The following is a 13,943-nucleotide window of genomic DNA, read 5'->3' as shown; positions in this document are numbered from 1 at the left end:
ATTTGAATGTAGTCAAAAAGAGAAATTTTAAGTTGTATATATTTCATTTGAATAACAATTTTAAAAACAAAAGGCATAGAACTCTCCAACAGTGTGAACCCTTTTGTAAATGATGGGCTATAGTTAATAGGACAATTATAAAAGTGTTCCTTCATTAATTGTAACAAATGTACCACACTAATGTAAGGAGTTAATAATCGGCTGGTATATGGGAATTATGTATTTTATGCACGATTTTTCTGTAAACCTGCAGCTTATCTTTAAAAAGAGGGGGGTATTTAAGGGTGTATATATGTAGTAGAATAAAAATATACAAAAACAGAGGATTGTGCAACACAAATAGTGAAGCCTAATGTAACCTATGGATTACAGTTAATAGTATATGTATAATAATATTATTTCATCAATTGTAAAAAAGGAACCACATTAATACAAAATAATAGGGAAAACTGTGTGTGTGTGTGTGTGTGTGTGCAAGGAATATATGGGAACTTTCTATTTTTGCATGATTTTTCTGTAAACCTACAGCTTCTGTAATTTAAAAAAAGTAAAAAAGAAGACAAGGTCCTAATTTATTTAAAGCCCGAAATCATAAAATTATGATGATACACACAATATATATATATTTATACACACACACATACATTCAAAATGAAACTTGAAGGCTTCTTTACTTTTTCCAAAATATTTATTAGGTATACCAAGTTTGATTTCTGATTTTTACTACAATAAATGAGTATTTGTAGTTGGCTCCATTTTAAACAAAGATAGAGAAAATTATTTCTTACATGGTATGCTGGTTTGAAATGATGTATGGACCCTAGAAAAGCCATGTTTTAATCCTCATCCCATTTTGTAAAGGCGGCCATTTCTTCGAATCCCTATACAGTATTGTATGTTTGAAACTGTAATTAGATCATCTCCCAGGAGATGTGGTTTAATCAAGAGTGGTTGTTAAACTTGATTAGGTGATTACATGTCTCCACCCACTTGGGTGGGTCTTGATAAGTTTCTGGAGTCCTATAAAAGAGGAAACATTTTGGAGCATGAAGGAGATTCAGAGAGAGTGGAGCAGAATGACATAACCACGAGAAGCAGAAGTCCAATAGCCAGTGACCTTTGGAGATGAAGAAGGAAAATGTCTCCTGGGGAGCTTCATGAAACAGGAAGCAGGAGAAGAAGCTAGCAGATGGTGCTGTGTTCACCATGTGCCCTTCCAGATAGGAGAAGAACCCAGACTGTGTTCACCATGTGCCTTTCCAGATGAGAGAGAAACTCTTACTGTGTTCGCCACGTGCCCTTCCACTTGAGAGAGAAACCCTGAACTTCATTGGCCTTCTTGAACCAAGGAATCTTTCCCTGGATGCCTTACATTGGACATTTCTATGGACTTGCTTTAATTGGGAAATTTTCTTGGTCTTAGAACTGTAAACTAGCAACTTATTAAATTCCCCCTTTTAAAAGCCATTCTGTTTCTGGTATATTGCATTCCAGCAGCTAGCCAAGTAGAACACATGGTGTTTATTCAGGAATAAATTCTAATAGATTGTCTCATTCCTTGTTTTGGACAGCCAGCATATGGAGCCCATACATAAGTTATGGAAGTCCCCTTCCTTGTAAGTCCCTACAATCTCTCCCATTGTATAGGCTGAAAATGCATTTTTTTTCTGAACATTCCTTGAAACTATAGGCTAGCATATGACTTAGTCTTCACCAATCAGTTATATGCATTTTTTTTTTTGCTTTTACAAAGGGGATTTATTAGGTTACAAATTCACAGTTCTAGGGAAAATATCCAAACTAAGGCATCACCAAGAGGATACCTTCACTAAAGAAAGGCTGCTGGCATCCAGAGTTCCTCTGTCACATGGGAAGGCACATGGCAATGTCTGCTGGCCCTTCTCTCTTGAGTTGATTTCAAAACCACTCTCTCAGCTCTTGTGGGTCTCCTGGCTTATCCTGAGGCATTTTCTTTCTTAGGTTCTCTCCACTCTCTCCAAAAATGTCTCTGCCTTAATGGACTCTAGTAAGCTGATGAAGACACAACTTGAATGGGCAGAGTCATAACTCCATGGAAACAACCTAATCAAAAAGTCCCACCCAAAAATAGACCTCCACCCACAATATTGGATTAAAAGAACATAGCTTTTCTGGGGTATATAATAGCTTCAAACCAGCACAAGGATGAAGTGTCATGATCTCTGCACCCATATCATTATGACTCAGTTGTCTACAGTGTTTGTGCACGTGAGTTATATGCACTCTTGAAATTGAACTGGAAGCTACTGAGAAGAAGAAAAGACTCCTCAGAATCTGTTCTGAAAGTGGGAAGCAGAAACTACTTCCAGGATTCAGAAAAAACCTATCAGTGGTCCAAATGACAATATTTAGTGTCTCATATCATTGATGTTTATAGTTCCAGCTGCAGTGTCTCTGCCCAGTGACCCTTGCAGTGGATTGTTCTCTGGACAAAATCTAAGGTGAATCTTGAGCATAATTTTAAGTTGGTAAACACCAATCCTGGTTCTTGAACCTTTCAGAGAGTCTATAATTTGCTTGATATATTTCTAATCAGTTTATTGTTCTACATAACTAAGCTAGAATAAGACTTGATTGTCCACAAATAAAAATTCTGACTGATAGAAAAATTGATATCAGGAAAGATAAGAGGCAACATTTCATTAAGGAAATATGGAGAATAACCATCAGTTATCTAGCCTGATTGGGGCTGAAAGCAGCAGAACTCTAGCTAGCATTAAGGAATGAGACACTGCCATTCCATAGCACAGAATGATAAAGCAATTCATGAAATTATTCTTGAAATCTATAGTGATTTAGTGCCCATTATTGGACTAAGTAGGGGGAACCAAGTAGCAGCTATAATATAAAAACATAAAGATCATGAGTATTCCGAATTTGTAGGGTGGCATGATTGCTTCTAAAGGCAAAGGGATTTGCCAATACAATGAGAATGTCATGCTCAAACACTTAAATTCTTAGTTCAAGGCATTGTCCAAATATCATTTAGCTTTTGTAAATGGGGTAAAAGTCTCTTATGTTTTTCATCCACAAGGTTTAGATTTAAAAACAAGCACTCATTGTTTAATTTAAAGGTTTCCATATTATAACTAAAAAAAGAACTGGGCCCCTATGTAGTGGGATGGAGAAATAAGGGTAGATTATGATAAGGAGTAGCTTAATTCCAGACCTTCACTGAGTCATCTTTCTAAGGAGAAATAGTCCATTTTGTAATATGCATTGCAAATATTTTTGCCTTAATGGAGACATGTAATGACCTTGTCAGTGAGAGTTACCTAGAAAGTGAAAACCAATTCTTCTCATCCCCACTTCTCCAACTGACGTTGTTTTGATGCTTGAGACCTGGAATACCACCTGTTTTACGTTGTTAATGCTGCTGGAAATGCAATGTACCAGAAATGGGTTGTTTTTTATAAAGGGAATTTATTAAGTTACGAGTTTGCCGTTCTAAAGCCATGTCCAAAATAAGGCATCCAGAGAAAGATACCTTGACTCAAGGGAGGCCAATCTAGGAGTGTGTGACTGGCACCTACTGGTCCTTTGGCTTCTCATTTCAAACAGCATTCTCAAGGGCATTTTCTGTCTGCATCTCCAAATGTCTCTGTCTTTGTCAGCTCTGAAGTTTTTTCCGAAATGGTTCCCTCTTGAAGAACTCCAGTAAGCAACTCCACCTTGAATGGGTGGTGACACATTTCCATGGAAACCACCTAGTCAAAAGATCCCACCCATAATTGAGTGGCTCACATCTCCATGAAAACAACTTAATCGATATGATCCCACTCAACAATATTGAATCATGATTAAAGAACATGGCTTTTCTGGGGTACACAACAGTTTTGAACTGGCACATTCCAACCTGTGGAACCCCAAAAGACATGTTATTTCCATATACAAAATAATTCATTCCATTACATCATCACAAATCCTTAAACGATTTCAAAGACAATAATAATAAAAAAAATACAAAGTCAAAACTAGTACAAAATCTTATCAAGGTCAGTTATAAGCATGGTCTGTCCTGAGGCAAAATTCTCCTCTGGCTCTGGACCTGTAAAACTCAGAGCACATTATCTTCTGCCAATGTACAAAGGAGGAACAGTCATAGGACAGATGATCCCATTGCCATAGGGGGAGATTGAAAGGAAAACAGGGGTCACCAGACCCAAACAGTTCTGAAAACCTGCAGGACAAACTCCATTAGATTTCAAAATCTGAGAGTCATTCATCCTCAGGGCTTTAGAAAGTATAGTCCTACCCTTTCCAAGGGCCTATGCAGAGGCCCTGTTCTCTCCAAATGCTGGGGTGAGGGTTGCAACCTTGGGGAACTTTGGGGAGACCACCTTTTTCTCAGCTCCACCCTCTCCAATCCTAGGGGCAGCTCCTGAGCGCTCTGTCATCTGTGTGGGACACACTCAACCCCCTCAGAACAATGGGCCTCTCCCCAACTCCCAAGGAATGTACTCCACCCTCTCTGAGGCCTATGGTACCAAAACTGTTCCTGAACAGGCCCACTCTCTGCTTTCAAGACAAACTCACCCTCTCCAAGTACATGGGTGAGTCTGCTCTCCTGGCCCAAGGTTTCTTGGCTTCAGACCTTAGTTTCCATGGTTCTACATCTGAAGTCATTTTTCCTTCAATTTGTCCCTTTTCTGTCCCTTTTAGTCCAGACTTGCAGTGGTTCTATTTATACAGATCTCACAACACTCTTGTTGGTTTTCTATGCAGTATACTGGGATCATATCCATCAGACAAAAGGACATCTTCGAGGAAACAACTTAATCAAAAAGATCTCACTCAACAATATTGAATCAGGATTAAAGAACATGGGTTTTCTGGGGTACACAACAGTTTCAAACTGGCATACCACCACTACCTATTGGTCAGTGTGGGCACTTGTGACTATTAGGTGATAAATGGCACTCTTACTTAAGTCTTCCTCACAGTACATCTAGTAGGGCCCCCCAAATTTCATGAATACTTCACTAGTTTCTTACTATATCATTGAAATAGGAACACTCAACCAAAAAGTAAAATCACCATTTTGGCTGCATGGCCAAAGGAATAATGTTTCTTATTAGGAAAGGCCAAGTAAAAGCCCCAGGAGCTTCCTCTCTTTCTTAAAAGGGTACATCAAATCATCCTTGAGAGACTCACAGTGATTAGTTTTACCATTAAAGATGTGACATGTTCAGATGTGCTAATGATTCCTAAAACATTCCTTTTTAACTTTCTAGTTTGGTGTAGAAGAGGAAGTATTGAAAGAGCATGACGGAGGATTGTAATAGATTTGATTTGCTAGATAGAGCCAATTGAGGCTGCTGTTCTATAGGTTGACTCTTCCCTGGAACGGATCAATTAGACCTTAGAAACTGTGTTGTAGTTATTGATTAGGCATATGCTTATAATCCTTTAATCGCCACCCCTCCTCAAAAAAGAAGCCAGAGAACTCAAAGAAATTTGCATGCAGCTCACAAGGCAACAGTGTTCTTTTACTGTCTTGCCTCAGCGTCCATGCTCTTTGTCATAGTTAAACTTACAGCAATCTTGGCCTCTTGGCATAGACTCATGCTCATAGAACCAGGAAATCAGTAAATAGACATTATCTTAAATGTCTTGGCAAGACCCCTGTGTGCCAGAGGATCAGAGATAAATTGGACATACAGAAATTTCCCAGCTTGCTGAAGTGGATTGGAGAAATTATGTTAAGAATCTCCAAAGTTAAGGGCTAATTGTTGTAGCTTCTGTCTCCTGTCACAAAGACAGAGTTAACACATACGATTAGCCTGGGGATTTGTGGGACAGCATATTCCATATTATATGGTTGTTCCAATATATTAGCCAGTTACTGGGCCTAGAACAGGAGGACAAAAATCTGTGAACCTGAACTAAGCTGCAATATAAGCATTCTGTCAGCTTTTATGACCTGATGAATGCACTAATGCTCAAAGTGTCTGTGACAGATCGTGTGGGGATGGTAGAAAGCCTTAATAGGAGAACAGTAGTGAAAACACTGGGAATTTTGGAAAATAGCCATAAACTTTTGAAAAGGAAACAATTCTTGACTTGCTTTTAGGGACTGCCAGAGACAAAATTTCTGACTCTGGAGCATTAATTGATCACATGATCTGAAATGGCAACCATGAGCTTGGTGGTTTCTAATCAAATAGCCATAAAGTTAGAAACATATTTCTTTTCCCTCCATCAAGAAAAAATATGTTCTGGACAGGGTCTGAGCAGCAGTATCCCCAGTATAACTCCTTAGCTCTATTGTGACAAGTGCTAAAAGTTAAAGGAACCTGAGATTCTACTTAAAAAAAAGGAGCAACTACTTGATGAACAGTTGCAAAAACTAAGAATGTAACAAATATTCATATTTTGGTATACCTTGACTATGCAGTCATATCCTACAAAACATCTCACTAATTAACATTCTCAGAAAAATGCCACTTGGTTTTTAATATCCAAATTTCATATACCATAAAATCTCTTCCAAAATTTTTAACCCAATATTTATGTAGAAAAAATTATATGTATGCCTTCAAAATTCAACACATTAACAAAACAATGCGTGACAACAGTCTTGAGATACATTCCAAACAAAATTGGTAAGAAGCCGCAATCACGTCCAGCCATTGTGAACAACAGGCCAGTATTCAAGGGTATGTGCGTATCAGGTTTCTCCAACCCTAAAAGATGCCATTTTACACCATTTGTAGTGATGCCATAAGCATTTAATATCCTAACATGATAATGTTTGCTACTTTTATATAGTTGTTTCATTGCATATTAGTTGTGAATTATTTAGGGTTTGGGGGTTGACAATGGACACATTTAATTTTTTCTGATTCAAAATAAAAGAAAATAGTTTCCTGGTTATTATTTTCATGCAAAATGTCTGATTTTTAAGAACAGAGTCAGTGAGAGAGGGAACTTGAATTTTAATAGATTTCCCACTTCTTTTTCTCTTTACCCCCTCAATTTTATAGGGAGGTTAAGTGGTAGTTAAAATTTCAATTTGTACATAGGCTTTAGATTATATAAAAGGAATATATAACATAAATAGATGACATGTGTATATCACCTAGAGATCCTGGACTTGGAGCTGGGTTTGAAAATGATGAGCATTTCAGGTCTATTGCAGTAGTTCTCTACTGGGGACGATTGACCCCCAGGGAACAATTGACAATGTCTGAACACATTTTTGATTGTCACAATCAGGATGGAAGGAGCCGCTGCCACCTCTAATGGATAGGGACGAGGGATTCTGCTAAACATACTACAATGCACAGAAAGGTTTCCCACAACAAAGTACAATATTTTCTAGCCCAAGTGTCAATAGCGTTAAGGTTGAGAAATCCTGCTCTACCTCTTTAATCAAGGAGATGGACCATTTTCATTTAGGAGGGGGTAGTTGCAAATGATAGTATTCTTTACAAGAAATGGACAGTTAGAAAGCAGAAGTTGAGCGGTGATGTTGTTAGTGAGAAGGGGTAGATTCTAAATAACGTTTGCCATTTTGGCCATTCAGTATCTACAACCATTGCCTACTTCTTAGGATGCTTTCACTTTATGAGGTGATCCCACCTTCAACTATAGAAAGTGAACATCCCTAGTACTTGTTTTATCAGCATCCTTTGAAACCAGGGCAGTCATGCAGGCCACGGGTTCCATCGATTGCATGCGTGTGCCCCAGATTTGAAATTGGAAGACACCAGTGATATGAAAAAGAAGGGTAATTGCAGAATCTATTCTGGTCACACAAAAGAACAGTAGTGGCAGCAACATTCACTTTCCAGAAACAACAGCATCTAAAGTCCTGTGTCTATGAGCTCACCATGATAATCTGCAGAGTAATCAAGTCATCCAGCAGTAGTAACAGACATATCATCAAAAGATCAAATGGCAAAATGGGTTTAGGTGTTGTCCCTGTCTGGGGTTTAAGCCCGTAGATTTCAGACCCTCCAAATGATTCTGTGAGCTATCCAATGTCAAAATAATAAATTTATTTTCATCTTACAATTGTCAGAGTCAAATTTTGTTGCTGAAACCTAAGAATTGAGTGTCTGATATACTCATTTATAATTTCTTAAGATCCTTCAACTGACCTTGTCAGACCCCAGAGGAAGCTAGATGAATAGGACACAGACTCTGTTAGTGCACATGCTAGCGTGGGAAAAATGTGACGGCTGTTAGAGGAGACGCATGTACAAGAACCTATGTACAGAGTACATACATACGTATAGAAAATGGAGCTTGGAATAGGTCAGGAAAGCTTCACATAGAAAGTGATGTTTAAACTGAGGCTTTTAGATAAGTAGATAAATAATAGTTTTATTCTTTCCCTATTGTTGTAAGATTTTATTTCTGTTTCTATCATGATTGCATTGGCTAGAACCCCAGCATAATGCAGAATAGAAATGATAATGGGGCACATTCCTCTCTGATGTGCAATCTGAAAGAAAATTTTCACTATTTCCTCACAAAATATAGAATTCCTTATTTTAAAGCTATCCTATATCACATTAAGTTCCTTCTTATTTTTAGTTTAAGATATTTTAAAACTCATGAATGGATGTTGAAATATATCAATTATTTTTGCAACTATTAAAATGGATTTTTTACTTTAGTCTGTTTCTATAAACTTGACTGGTTTTCAAGTGTTAAAACAACCTTGCATTCTTAGCATAAATTGAAATTAGTCATGATGTATTAAAGGCTTATTTAAAATCTGTTCAGAATTTTTGTATCTAGTATCACAGAAAAAACTGGCCTGTAATGTTCCTTTCTTGTAATGCCTTTGTCAAGTTTTAGCTTAAGGAATGCTTCCTCATTAAATGTGTTGCAATGTGATTCTTCTTTTTCTTTTGTTCAGAAAAATTTGCATGATATTGGTCTTATTTCTATCTTAAATATTAGAAAGAATTCAATAGGAGTAGAACTTCCTCAGTGGAAAGTATTAAAATAATGGATTCAATTTTTTAAATAATGTAAGACTATTTGCATTTTCTATATCTTATCTATCAGTTTTGCTAGGTTGACTTTTTCTATGAATTTGTCCATTTTCAACAAGGGTGCCAAAGCCAATGAGAAAAGAATAAATTCTCTAATAAATGGTGTTAGAGCAACTGGATATCTACATGCAAAAGAATGAATTCGGAGCCCCTACCTTACACCATATAAAAAAAATTAACTCAAAATTGATCAACAACCTAAAAAACTAAAGCCATAAACTCTTAAAGCATAGAGGTAATCTTCATGACCTTGAATTTGGCAATGGATATGACACTAATAGTACAAGCAACAAAAGAAAAAAATGCAAAAGACTTTAACAACATTAAGAACTTCTCTGCATCAAAGGACATTATCAAGAATGTGAACAATCAGCCTACAGAACAGGAGAAAATATTTATAAATCATATATTTGTTGAGTCTAGTATCCAGAATATATAAAGAATTCTTGCAATCAACAAAATGACAACTTACCGAATTAAAAGAGATGCAAAGGACCTGAGAAGTCATTTTCCCCAAAGAAGTTGCATAAATAGCCAACATGCACATCAAAAAGTGTTCAATATTAGTCATACAAAAATGCAAATCAAAACCACAATGAGGTACCATTCCACAATCAATAGGATGACTTTAATTTATCTTTAAAAACAAGGAAAACAATAGGAGGTTGCCGAAAATATGTCAAGAGGCTGATGATCAAATACAAGCAATTAACACTGAATCCTCCTGAAGGAATTATGACATGCCCCTAAAAGGAAGAGAATTGTATGTGAATGGGAGGCATTGATCATGGGCCCAGAAGACACTTGTTTTGAGTCTGGTGTTTTTCCTGCTTGATTATCAGTTAAGCCTCCCAAAAGATGAAATTTACCTGTGAGATGTTTCATTCCAACATCTACCCCTAAGAAAGAGTCTGCATTTCCATTCTTCACTCCCTGGTGACAACTCTGTGGATTACAAGAGTGGACCTGAGAGGTGGAACCCAGCGCAGAGCATGGAGAGATCTTCCTGTTGGTGCTGGATGATCTAGAGAAGTTTTATAAAGTCGCCCAGCAGATTGTACAGAAGTCTCTGGGGCTCTGAAGTCCACACACCAACATGCGCACAACTGGGCAGACCCATACACCACCAACAGGTTTCCAGTGTTTGTCGTTGGGAATGATGAGTTACATTGATACTTTACCCTAGCACCACAAGATAGGCAGACTTGCAGGACATCATCTTTTTTTTGGCCCAACTTTCCCACCCCAAATAGGCTTCTCCGCTGAAATTATTATTTAATTGGAATAATGAGAGCCTAGTGCAGTTTTAAAGTATTCCTTGGAAGTTTCAGGTGGATTACCAATGATTCCTCTCCCGGCTGGAAAGATTAGGGGCCCAGCAGTTTTGGCCTCCTCCACCAGCGGTATCCTGGGGATTGTCTCCTTTTGCTGCTCGCTGGAGGGCGTTAACTGTGCCAAATTTGCAGTGGGTTAGAAGCAGTGTTGCTTTTTACAAAGAAATTGGTCCTTGTGGCAAAAGCCAACCAGCCAGGGCCAAGAGGCTCTGTGTTGGCCCCTCCTGTTTTCATCGTGTGCCCCTGAGACGTACATAGGTGTGTTCTGCTATTTCATATTTTATAAGCAGATGTTTTTCTTATAATCTAGTTAAATCTTCTTCATTTGTTGCATATTTACAAACCATCATCTTCAGAAATATTTTCCGGAAATAGACACCTTTTTAAAATGCGGATTAATGAAAAATGGATACGTAAAAGAAAGAAAAAAAAGAAGTTTACTGTTGGTCGTAAAGACCGATAGTTCTTTACTGATCACATTTGTCAAAGACTGAAGTTTATGTCCTAGTTACTCACGAGTTTTTGGGTAAGGCATATAAGAGGTGTGACATTTTAGTGAAGATTTCTTCTGCATCTGCAGGAGTTTTTCTTTTACAATCCCCAAACTGGGAAATTCTGTGGGTTTGCATATTGTGGTTGCACCAGGAACTTTAACTGTCAGGGCAGAATTGTTCTTTGCAATTCAGGTGGGGAGGGAATCTATCGTTAGCTGGTTATAGAGAGTGGCACATGTGGTCCCCAGGCCCACGTGGGGACAGAGCACTTTCCTGTGCTTTATGATTGTGATGAGGTCTGCATGCTCTGAACACTGCTAGCGTTGCAGCACAGTGCTGGGAAGCCACTCTAAACAATGACAGATCTGTACCTGCAGAATCAAGTATTTGTCCTGTTTCAAACAGGTTAAGTTTAAATAGGAATTTCTATTTTTGAAATAAGTGATGGTCTATGAGACAAACAATGGATTTACTTTGTTATCCTTTTTCCATCCCTTTTATAATGTATCCAGTGGACAAATTATCTATCTTGCTGAAACTTCACGCAAAATTTCATGGTGTTAACAATTACTGGTTACAGGGGACTTCGTATAGAGCTTCTATGGAAACCAGATTATTTCTTTCTCAGAAGGAAATTGTTTAGTATTTTAATCCAATAGAGTGACTTGTATTAGGAAGGAACTGGGAAAGAAGAGGTATTGTACGTAAGTAGTATTTACAGGCATATTAAACAAGATGTAGCCCTTTTTTTGTTTAAATAAAGAGTGAAAAAATGTTTTTTGCTGGTAGATAGGGCATGTGGGAATATATATTGCTGGGCTTTGGAGTGTTATAGCTGCATCAGGACACAGACCTCACAGGAGGGCATGCATTTATCCTACAGGCTTCTTTGAAATTTAGAAAACAAAAGGAAGCAGTCTCTGCAAATGAAGTATTTTCATTCCCTTGAATTTATTAAATGCTGTTTCAGTTTGCTAAAGATGCCAGAATGCAATATATCAAAATTGGATAGGCTTTTAGAAGGGGATTTATTAATTATAATTATAATTATTATAATTCTAAGGGCATGAAATGTCCACATTTAAGGCTCTCACAAGAGGATACCTTCTCTGAGGAAAGGCTGCTGGCATCCAGGGTTCCTCTGTCACATGGGAAGGTAACATCTGCTGGCCCTTCTCTCCTGGGTTGGTTTCAGCTCCTGTGGGTTCTTCTGGCTTCTCCTGGGGCATTTTCTTTCTTAGCTTTTCTAAACTCTCTCAGCTATCTTAATGGGCCCCAGCAAGCAGAATAAGACCCACCTTGAATGGGTGGGGTCACATCTCCAGGGAAACAACTTAATCAAAAGGTTCCCCCCAGCAATAGGTCTGCCCCACAAGATTGAATTAAAACAACATAGGCTTTCTGGGGTACTTAACAGATTGAAGGCAGCACACATGGAAAAAGAAAAGAAGCCAATGATGTCCTTATTCTGTAGTAGAATTTAAATTATATTGTTAAAAGTAATGTTATCCATTCCTCCCCTAAAAAAGCGGGGGTGGGGGAAGCAAGATGCATTGGCAAATGTTCTAGTTTGCTAGCTGCCAGAATGCAATATACCAGAAACGGAACAGCTTTTAAAAAGGGGAATTTAATAAGTTGCTAGTTTACACTTCTAAGGCCAAGAATATGTTCCAATTAAAACAAGTCTATAGGAATGTCCAATTTAAGGCATTCAGAGAAAGATACCTTGGTTCAAGAAGGCCGATGAAGTTCAGGGTTTCTCTCTCAGCTGGAAGGGCACATGGCGAACAAGGTGGCATCTGCTGGCTTTCTCCTGGCTCTACAAAAAGAACTCTCACCAAAATGTTTCCTCTTTTAAAGGATTCCAGCAAGCAACTCCACCTTCAGTGGGTGGAGACACACCTCCATGGATATCATCTAATCAAAAATTACCACCCGCAATTGGATGGGTCACATCTCCATGGGAACAATCAAAATGCTCCCACCCAGCAATATTGAATGAGGATTAAAGGACATGGCTTTTCTGGGCTCCACCACAGATTCAAATCAGCACAGCAAGGATGTGGTGAAATCGAGACACTCACGCTTTGCTGGAGGGAATGCAAAATGGTTCAGCTTCTGTGGAAAACATTCTGCAGTTCCTCAAAAGTTATATGTAACATTGCCATATAACCCAGCAATCCCACTACTAGGTATATGCCCCAAAGAATTGAAAACATATATTCAAACATTTGCATGTATGTTCATAGCAGGACTATTCACAATAACCAAAAGGTGGAAATAGTCCAAATGCCCATCAATAGATGAATAGATAAACAAATTGTGGTATAAACATAAAATGGCGTATCATTCAGCCATAAAAATGAAGTACTGATACATACTACAATATGGATGAACCTGCAAAATATTATGCCATGTGGAAGACACCAGACACAAAATGGCACGAACTGTATGATTCAATTTATATGAAATATCCAGAATAGGTAAATCCATACAGACGAATCAGAGATTGGTGATTGGCAGTAGAAGGAGGAAACAGGAGCAACTGCTTAAGGGGTACCAGATTTCCTTTTGCAATGATGAAAATGTTTTGTAACTAGATAGAAGTGGTGGTTGCACAACATGGTGAATGTACTAAATGCCACTGAATTGTTTACTGTAATATTATGTGAGTTTCACCTTAATAGAAAAAAGCTCCCCCTTCCCCCCTCAGAAAATTCAGGCATAAAGCTCTTTATAGTATCTTTTCACCATTCTTTCTTGATTGTGGGATATACAATGGTGGCTCTTTTTTCATTTATGGCAATGGTTATTTGTGCCTTCATTCACATTTCCTTGATGACACTTGCTAGGGTCTATCAATCGTTTTAGTCTTTTGAAGATTTAAGCTTTGGACTTGATTGATTCTATATGCTGTGTGTACTGTATCCTACAAGTTTGAGTACATTATTTTTTTTTATTATCATTCTTTCATATTCCTTCAAATTTCTTCCTTAATTTGTGGGTTATTTCTGTTTGCTTATTTGTTTATTTATTTAGTTTGTTTTTATTTTTATATATTGTTG

The 13,943-nt window shown here is 37.8% G+C and overlaps 1 pseudogene; it reads left to right on the top strand.

Moving 5' to 3' along the window:
• Positions 1 to 9,908: 9,908 nt before the first annotated feature.
• On the top strand, positions 9,909 to 10,131 carry LOC143671512 (ubiquitin-conjugating enzyme E2 G2 pseudogene; annotated as a pseudogene).
• Positions 10,132 to 13,943: the final 3,812 nt, after the last annotated feature.

This window comes from Tamandua tetradactyla, chromosome X (assembly GCF_023851605.1).
Source record: "Tamandua tetradactyla isolate mTamTet1 chromosome X, mTamTet1.pri, whole genome shotgun sequence".
NCBI lineage: Eukaryota > Metazoa > Chordata > Mammalia > Pilosa > Myrmecophagidae > Tamandua > Tamandua tetradactyla.
This window is presented reverse-complemented; position numbering and strand designations above follow the sequence as displayed.